Here is a 9254-nt window from a genome sequence, read left to right as displayed (position 1 = left end):
AAATGAAAATGTCAGGACGGATTTTAGAGATAGAATTTTTTACTTAATTGTGATCCCCCAGGGATCTCACCTCCTCTTAGTCTCATTTTTTCTTGTCTAAGAGAGGATGCTCCTACCCACATCCTCAGTCCAAATCCCTCTTCTGAAGGTTGGACCCGCATTTGCAGTGACAGTGACTGGACATTTTCTCCCAGGTGTTCTTCAACAATTTCAGCCGTACAAGTCTGAAACAAAACTTACCCTCCTCCGGTGAAGCTCCTCCTCCTGGCCTTTCTGCTTCCTTTTTAAGCTCCATCACCCTCCAGGTCTCCCATTACTGGCTGGGAGCCCCGCCCCGTCCAGTCCTCCCCTTCCAGGCTGAGAGCCCCGCCCATTCCAGACCTCACCTCCTGGCGGGGAGCCCCACCCACTCCAGGCCTTACCCTCCAGGCTGGAAGTTCTGCCCCTCCCAGGCCTCTGGATCCTGGCTGGGAGCCATCTCTGCCTCCTCCCTCTTCCTGGACTCCTGATCAGGTCAGTGGCGAGTCACAGACCTCTGAAATGTCCTTCCTGACTCTCAGCTCCACGGCATTCATACAGCCCCCGCCGCAGTTCCGCCCTCCGGAGGGCTCCAACAGCAGCCCAGTGCGCCTCCCCAGCCCCAGGCTCCCTCCTCGCTAGTCAGCCTGCACCTGGCGCTCCCTGGCACACATATTTTCCATTGCTCTTCCCTGCCAATTAAATGCAGATTTCTCATCGTGTGGTTCCAAGTTCTATATATTTGGTCCTCATGTCCTGACAGCTCTACCCTCCCCAGAGCTCTACAATCTGGCCAAGAGCCTCACCAGCCTATTCCACCAAACCATTGCTTTATTTATTTTAGATTCATGGGTATTTGTGTTCAGATTTGTTACACAGGTATATTGCGTTATGATAAGGTTTGTGCTTCCAACGATCCAGTCACCCAACTTAATACCAGATAGTTAGGTTTTCTTCCGTTGCCCTCCTCTCCCTCCTTCCTTTTGGAGTCCCCGGTGTCTATTATTCCCATGTTTATGTCCTTATGTACCTGGTGTTTAGATCCCACTTATAAGTGAGAGCATGTGGTATTTGGTTTTCTGTTTCTGCATTAGTCTGCTTAGAATAACGGCTGCCAGCTGCATCCATGTTGTTGCAAAGGACATAATTCCGTTATTTTTTATGACTGCATAGTATTCCATGGCCAAAAAAAAAGGTGGTATGAAAATATGTACCACATTTTTTAATCCAATCCACACTTGATGGGCACCAGGGTTGATTACATGTCTTTACTGTTGTAAATAGTGCTGCGATGAACATACATGTGCAGGTATCTTTTTGGTAGAACGATTTATATTCCTTTGGATATATACATAGTAATGGGATTGCCGGGTCTAATATTCGTTCTGTTTTAGATCTTTAAGAAATCTGCAAACTGCTTTCCACAGGGGCTGAATTAATTTGCATTTTCACCAACAGTTTATAAGTATTCTCTTTCTCCTCAACCTCTCCAGCATCTGTTATTTTTTCACTTTTTAATAATAGCCATTCTGACTGGTGTGAAATAGTACTTTATTGAAACCACTGCTTTAGAAAGTGAAAGTCCTTTTCAGGTTTTTTTTTTTTTCATTCACTGGCAGAGGTTGCTGGCCCAGCAGGAGTTGTGCAAACTCTGTCTTTGTTCCCCTGTATTTGCCTTCCTCTCCCTTTTTCCATCCTTTCCCTTTCTCAACACACACACACGCACAACATATACAGAAGGGCTCTCATCTGAAATAATCAATAAAAATTGAGGATGTGAATATGTCATACAAGGAGCAAAGGGGGAAAGTAAACATAAGGAAAATATACAAATCCCAATTGTTAACCATGTAACCAGCATGGGCTTTATAGTCTACACAAGACAGACTACAACAAGCCTCTGTGCCTGCAGAAACTGGATAAATCCTGGAGAATGACTATAGTCTCTATGGCACAAATTCTTCCTCAGAAGGAAGGATCAAGGCTTCTGAATAAAAGGACTAGGAAAAGAAATCTTCCTGTGGCTGTCAAAGGCAAGTAGGATTCTTTTTCAAGGTCAACAGGCATTGGAGACAGAAGACATACACAGTATGCCAGAAAGTACAACATTTCCCTCTCCTGGACACCAAAGAGTTAAATAGAGAAATGTGCATGCGGACAGTTATTAGAAAGGAGAAAGGGAAGAGAAGGTGTCCCATTTCCTCCCTTGGCCAAAAAGAAAAGAAACAACTCAAATAAAACAATAAGATGCTGTCATCACGAAACACTGTGTATGTGTTGGCCAGTAGGCTATTAATACACAGCACAGCCTGGAGCTTTGCTGAACATGGAAATGCTTCCAGCCTCTTTGCAACACTGCTTATATGAACATTGCTAAAAATATTGGTGGGATACATATGTGTACGTGTGTGCTTGTGCGTCCATGTGTGTGCTTGTGCGTGCATGTGTGTGCATGCATGAGGATGTATGTGTTGCATGTATTGTGAGCACATGTGGGGTCAGTAGACCCCAACACTAACTGCTTTGAGGGTAATTTATTTTCATTCCATCCAGAGTTGCTCACAACAAGTCTGATTAGCTGGGATAGTAAAAGAGAAAGGAGCAGACAGAAATCTATCCCCCTTTTCTCTTTAATCTTTGAGATTCTTGGAGAAGCGCGTGCCTTCCCTCTCACCCCACCGAACAACACACCCTTCAGAACCCACTCCCACAACCACACCCACTGCATTCTACGCAGGCACATCCAACTGTCCTCCTGACTGTCTTCACCATGGTGACCAAAGCCTCCACCCTCTACTTCCCTAAAGCAAAAATTGGCAAAGAACCCAAGGAAATGAATGTCTTTCCAATGAACCGAAGTTTTGTTATGCACTGTTTGGATAACAGTGTCCTAACAGAATACCTGGAAGTTACAGGATATACTCATTAAACCTAGCTGCCGGTTAATAAGCCCTTGAAATGCCTCAGGGCTCCCATCAAAGAGTTTTCTGGAGACAGAGGGCCAGGCCAGTATCTAGCTCCTGCTTGAGAATAAGATTTCATTTCAGAGACCACTTGTTACACTGTATTGAGAATGTTTCAGGGGCTGAATCAGTCCCTCTGGGGGGAAAATGCTATCTGAATGTGTGCCCTGAGTGTGGAAAGGGGGGTGGCTCAGATTCGACATTTTCAATATAGAGTGTACTCATGCATTGTCTCAGGAAGCCGCATGGCTTCCGTACAGCAAGAATCAATCCATATTTCACCCTTTCATAAGGACTCCAGTCATACTGGAGTGGGATCCACCCTAATGACCTCATCTCCATGTGGTTAAAACTTTTTCCAAATAAGGTCACATTCTGAGGTATGGGGTTTAGGACTTCAACAGATCTTTTTGGAGTGGATGCAATTCAACCCACAAATGTAGTCCTTACCCAAAGGGACCTATGGACGTTTACTCAGGTGGCTAATCACTGAGGAAAGGGGAAGACTCAGACAGTCCAAGGACTATTGGACACAGGTCTAAGTTGACATGGACACTTGGGTACCCACAGTGTAATCACAGTCTCCTGTTAGAGTGTGGCCCCCCAGGGACAGGCACTAAGTGAAGTAGTAGCTAATGTCCAGCTCCTAGTGGTCCTGCTGGGTCCACTAACATGCTGTGGGCATTGCCCTGTTTCTTAAGTGCACAGATGGAACTGATCTACTTGATAGTTGGATTAGCCTTAACATTGGGTCTCTGGCCCATGGAGTAAGACCTGTCATAGTGGAGAACACCAAATGGAAACTCTGAAAGGACCACTGTCAGCCGAGGTTGTCAATCAAAAATAATATTGCATTCTGAAGTGGATGGCAGAAATTTGTATCACCATTAAAAACCTCAAGGGCACAGGGCAGTGCTATTAATCATATCTCCATTTAATTCACCAGCCTAGCCCCTGCAGAAACTAGATAAGCCCTGGAGAATGACTGTAATCTACACCAGGATTAAACAAATAGTAACCCTGAATGCAGGTGCTATACTAGACATAGTATCTTCAGTAGAACCAGTTAGTGAGGCCTTTGGTACAACCATTGACCTGGGAGATGCATTCTTTTCCATTCCAATCAAGGAAGAGGATCAGAAATGGTTTGTATTTAGTAGGATAGAAAACAATATTAAACTGAAGTTTTGCCTCAGGGTTAAATGAACTCTACTGCCTTCCGTCCTAAAATAGCTTGAGGATATATGGACTACCTGAATGTCCCACAGAACATCATGACACCTGGGAGATGGGGCAGAACCAATGATAGATGGCTATCTCACTAGAGATTCTGGTAAGATACATGCACCAGAGAGGATGGGAAATAAACCCTATGAAGATTTAGAGATACACATGTCAATAAAGTTCTTAGGGATCCAATGGCCAGGGCCATTCCTGAATATCCCTCTAAATTCAAATAAAATCACTGCATCTTGCATTCCCTACCACAAAGAAGGAAGCACAGTGCATGGTGTACCTCATTTGCTTCTGAAGGCAACACATTTCATACCTAGGAATGCTGCTTCAGCCCCTATACTGGATGACACAAAAGGGTGCTGACTCTTGAGTGGAGCCTAAAGCAGGAAAGAGCTCTGTAACAGGTCCAACCTGTAGTGCAAGCACACCTGCCACTGGAGCCATGTTATCTGGTGGACCTCATGAGGTTGTAGATGTCAGCAGTGGGACAAGATGCATCATAGGATGGAAATCGTGTATCTAAGATCAAACCTAGGCAGGACCGGAGGAGATGCATGAGTAATCCACATAAGCTGGTAGCCCAGACCCCCATGTCACCCACCACGGCCAAACCAGGGCTCCTGCCCCAGCTCATATGTATGGCCATATTGGAGTGCTGACACACTGATCTGGGGTGATTCACTCACATCAGGGACTGGATGAGTACAGTGTCCTGGGCTAAAGATGATCTATCCCAGACCCTCATCTTCAGCAGCATCAATGGCCCTCACAGCAGCTCTCCCTCCTCTGTGTTCTTACTTAGTGGCAGCTCTGGTCTGCAGCACCCAAAAACAGTGAGGTAGGGGGAATGGCAAGCATCCTTTACCCTGTGCCCCATCAATGGCACTGTCACCCCCTCTGTATGCTCTGTGCCATGTGTCAGGTAGTACCCAGGGCTTGTGAGACATTACTCCAAGTTCCCACCAGATATTCTCTTGATTCCAGTGGATGTGATGACATTGTGCTCTCTCAGGGCTTAGGCTGTGCCAGGGGATGGATGAACATTCCTTGCTGAATTGGGCTCCTCTAGTTGCTCCACCCAGGGCCTCTGGCCTGTCCTTTCCTTTGGTGATGGAGTGTAGAAGGCAGGCATGGAGTTAACACAGAAAGAGTTAACTTTCTGTGTTAGGCAGGCATGGAGTCAACTGTCCGAAAACACAGGATGCCAGCTAAAGAGTGAAGAGAAAATGTGGTTGGAAGATGTGTTCTTCTACCTTTACATCATAAATTTCAGAACAGTGCATTTCATGACCAGAAGATGAATTACTGTTCACATTTTCCTGCGTGCTCTGGATAAGATTTGCAATTGTGATCATCGCCAATGGAAAGCACAGTAACAGCTTTCAGAGGGTCAGTAGAAGCCAGTATGCAAGACATACACTGGACAAGGCAGCCTCTTGAGTGATGATGTAACTACTATTAAACACATGGTATCAGGGAACTACAGGGGTATGATCTGTGTTGCTTCAATACAAAGAAGTGAAGAAGAGCCATGGCACTGCCAGTAATAATCATGTTTCATGAGAGAAATACAAGTAGCCAGAACTTTTGCCACTAAGAAGAAACTTCACACTGAAAAGGCAATAGATAAATATGTAAATACATCTTGTCCACCTATAACTCTAAATCAGTTGATCAATCTATACGTCACCAGGCCTCATGAATTTTGTCATAAATTTTTAATCAAATTGTTTACACAGAGGATTCACAAAATTAAATAGAGAGAGAGATAATCTGCCTTGGATTAATCAATGACATTTACCAAGCTGTAATAAGAACCAGAATTGTGCTAGATACCGTAGATACAATAAAGAACAATGCAAAAATGCACTAAATGTAACTCACTGTCTAAACCAGTAGCAATGCATATAGACAGACGCAGGGTGTCCTGAGCAGGGACATAGCAAGGGGTGATGGAATGAACACCCAGCAATAGTTCCATGCTGACGTTCCCAGTTGAAGTCATCAGAAAGGTGACCACTCCACAGGAACTCCACTTGAGGGCCTTGTTCAGTGGGGCTTTTCAGCCATACTCCCAATCCAAGCATTTTCTTCTCCTATTAAAGTTGTCTTTGATTAGCTCTCCATTGGTCAAAGATTCTCCAAGATACCTATGGAAAGATGGAAGTGGCACTTAGGTCTGCCTATCCCAACAGCCTAGTTGGAAATCACCAAAATGAGGCAAGAGGAAAGGGTTTTTAGTCAACCTTTTTCCTGTGTGCCTGTTCTAGTTGAAGAATCTGAGTTGTATAAACCCAGAATTTTTTATAAAAGAATTCTCGCCGGGCCAGGCATGGTGGCTTATGCCTGTAATCCCAGCACTTTGGGAGACCAAGGCGGGTGTATCATGAGGTCAGGAGTTTGAGACCAGCCTGACCAACATGGTGAAACCCCGTCTCTACTAAAAATTCAAAAATTAGCTGGGTGTGGAGGCGTGCTCCTGTAATCCCACCTACTCAGGAGGCTGAGGCAGGAGAATCTCCTGAACCTGGGAGGCAGAAGTTGCAGTGAGCTGAGATCACAGCACTGCACTCCAGCCTGGGTGACAGAGTGAGACTTTGTCTCAAAAAAAAAAAAAGGATTCTCGCAATCACACCTCACAGATCACAGTTCAAGAACTGCTGCAAAAGAAGGTCTTTCTGAAGATGGTACAAAGGGGAAAGATAAAGGCGCTGGGTTTTATCTCTGGTCCTGGTCAGAATCAACTCAGAGTCTTTACCAACAGGGATCGTCCCATCTGTCATCGTTGGTTACACAAGCCCCATCAAGCAGAATGGTGAAGTACTGAGCTCTGGGCCTAGTGAACACCACTGAGAGCCCCACTGCTACTTCAGGAATCACCTATCAGGCTGGTGGGTGGGGTAGGAGTAAAAATAATCAGCACCAGTTTGGTGGCCCAGTCTAGAGGTGGCATTTAACTCAGACCCCCCTGTAGCTCTTGAGGGTCTTTGCTGAGGACCTCTACTGCAGTCTGTGCAAAAACCCACTCATAGGCCTCAGTAACTTCCGGTCCTCCAGAGCCATATCGTGTGGTCATTTTAGTCATCCTCTGGGCTTTCTTTAGTTATTCATGCAAAGGTAGGCCTGGCCTTGGGTGTCTGTATTGAGGGCCCAAGGCCTTGGATCAGAACAGCAGTATCAGGGAAAACAAAATCCAAGGGGCTGCCCATTCCAAGGGCAAACTGGGAATCTAGGCCTCATCTTGTAACCACCATCTCTACCTTGCGATGCTGCAGGGGCACGTCTTCTGCCTTTCACCTAGGCTCCTGGCAAGCCTTGCAAAGCATTATTCAGGGCACTGTGTGAAGCCAGAGAAGGAACTGAGGAAGATCAGACACATACACAGAAATGAAATGAGTGGAGTGACAGGAAGGCAGGGTGAAACGGGAGAAGTTCCCTTACCCTCCTGGCAGGGGCTTGTGATGGGTGTGTGGCTGGCTTCTTCTGTGCCCTGCTGCTCAAATCTGTAGGGGGAGCATGCAGATGGGCAGGTTGTGGGGCTCTGACCCCACGGCAATGTCTAAGGGTGAATGTTTCCAGCTCCTGAGGCCCCAGTGGGCCTGTGTTACAGGGTGCTATTTCAGTTGAGCCATTCCTGGTCTGCTCAGTTAGATCTCGTGCCTTATTCCAAGGACAGAGGCTTTCTGTATCCCAGGGTTTCTTGCCTTGGTGTACCAAAAGAATCAGATCACGCGTGGGCTTGCAGAATGACTGCAAAGTTTTATTGTGTGGAAGTAGCTCTCAGCAGATGAGGGAGCCAGAAGGGAGATGGAGTGGGAAGGTGGTTTTCCCCTCTGAAGTCGGACGGCTCAGTGGCCGAGCTCTCCTCCAACTGCACCGAGTGGTTCTGCCTGTCGATGGCCTGCCGCAGGCCTCTATCAGGGTGCTCTTACACCGGTGTGTTCCTGTTGACATCCAGAGGCTTGTGTGCGTGCCTGCTGGGCTCTCGGGATTTTTGTAGGCACAGGATGACGGTGTGACAGGCCAGGGTAGTCTTGGGAAATGCAACATTTAGGCACGAAAACAGAAATGCCTGCCCTCACCTAGGTCTGTGGGTACAGGCCCCAGGGTGGAGCCCTAGCCAGGGACCACACCCTTCCCTTCCCAGCACTTCCTTGCCCGCCTTCCGTATCAGTAGCTTGAGGGAGTTACTTCTCAGGGAGATGTTTTGGGTTTTAGGGAGGAGAAGACAAAACCTCCAATGTGAAAAACAAAACAAGTCCTTTGGTGAGGGAAACACTAGACATACAGAGGGAGGGCTGGAAAGGCCAGGTGCTGGGGAGACAGCAAGGAGGAGCCCAGACCCCCCAGAGAGGCAGCCTGGGAAGAAGTTTATTTTCTAAGAGAAGAGGAAAGACTGGGAAACAGGGAGAAATTTTTAGGGTGGAGGGTGGGAAACTTGGGAAGCACAGAACAGATGGCCTTAATCTTCTGAGTGAGAAAGGAGGCAGTGCCAAGCCCGGCTGGGGTGACAGTGGGAATCAGGGCTGAGGGACGGCGGAGACATCCTCTGCTGGCTGCTGAAGGTCTAGGATGGGCACTGAGGCGAGCCTCAGCAGTGCTCCTCGGGCTTGCCTCCCAGGAGGGGCCCTGCAGGAAGTGTCCAGATGCAGAGCCCCAACTCCTCCCCCAGAGACTCGGATTCAGTAGAACTGGGATGGGGTCCAAAATCTATATCATTAGAGCAGTCTCAGAATATACTTGTCATCAGGCAAAGCCTGGAGAAATAGTGAGCGAAGAACCATTAGCCCCAGGGAGAGCCAACCAGAGGCTGGAAATGGAAATATTGGGGAATCACTTAGTATCCTTTTCACAGAGACACTCTGCTGCCCAGAACCCTGGGGGAGAAAGCTGGTGGGAGGAGAGGTGTGTAGCCACTGGGGTCTACCCAGGAGGGGAAGCTATCTCCGGGAGGGTCGAGTCCATCCAGGAGGGTGAGGTCTAGCTGGAGGAATGGGGTCTACCCAGGAGGGTGAGGTCTAGCTGGAGGAATGGGGT

The sequence above is a fragment of the Piliocolobus tephrosceles genome, chromosome 5, assembly GCF_002776525.5.
Source record: "Piliocolobus tephrosceles isolate RC106 chromosome 5, ASM277652v3, whole genome shotgun sequence".
In the NCBI taxonomy this organism is placed as follows: domain Eukaryota; kingdom Metazoa; phylum Chordata; class Mammalia; order Primates; family Cercopithecidae; genus Piliocolobus; species Piliocolobus tephrosceles.
The sequence above is the reverse complement of the archived record's forward strand: the minus strand, read 5'-3'. Positions refer to the sequence as shown.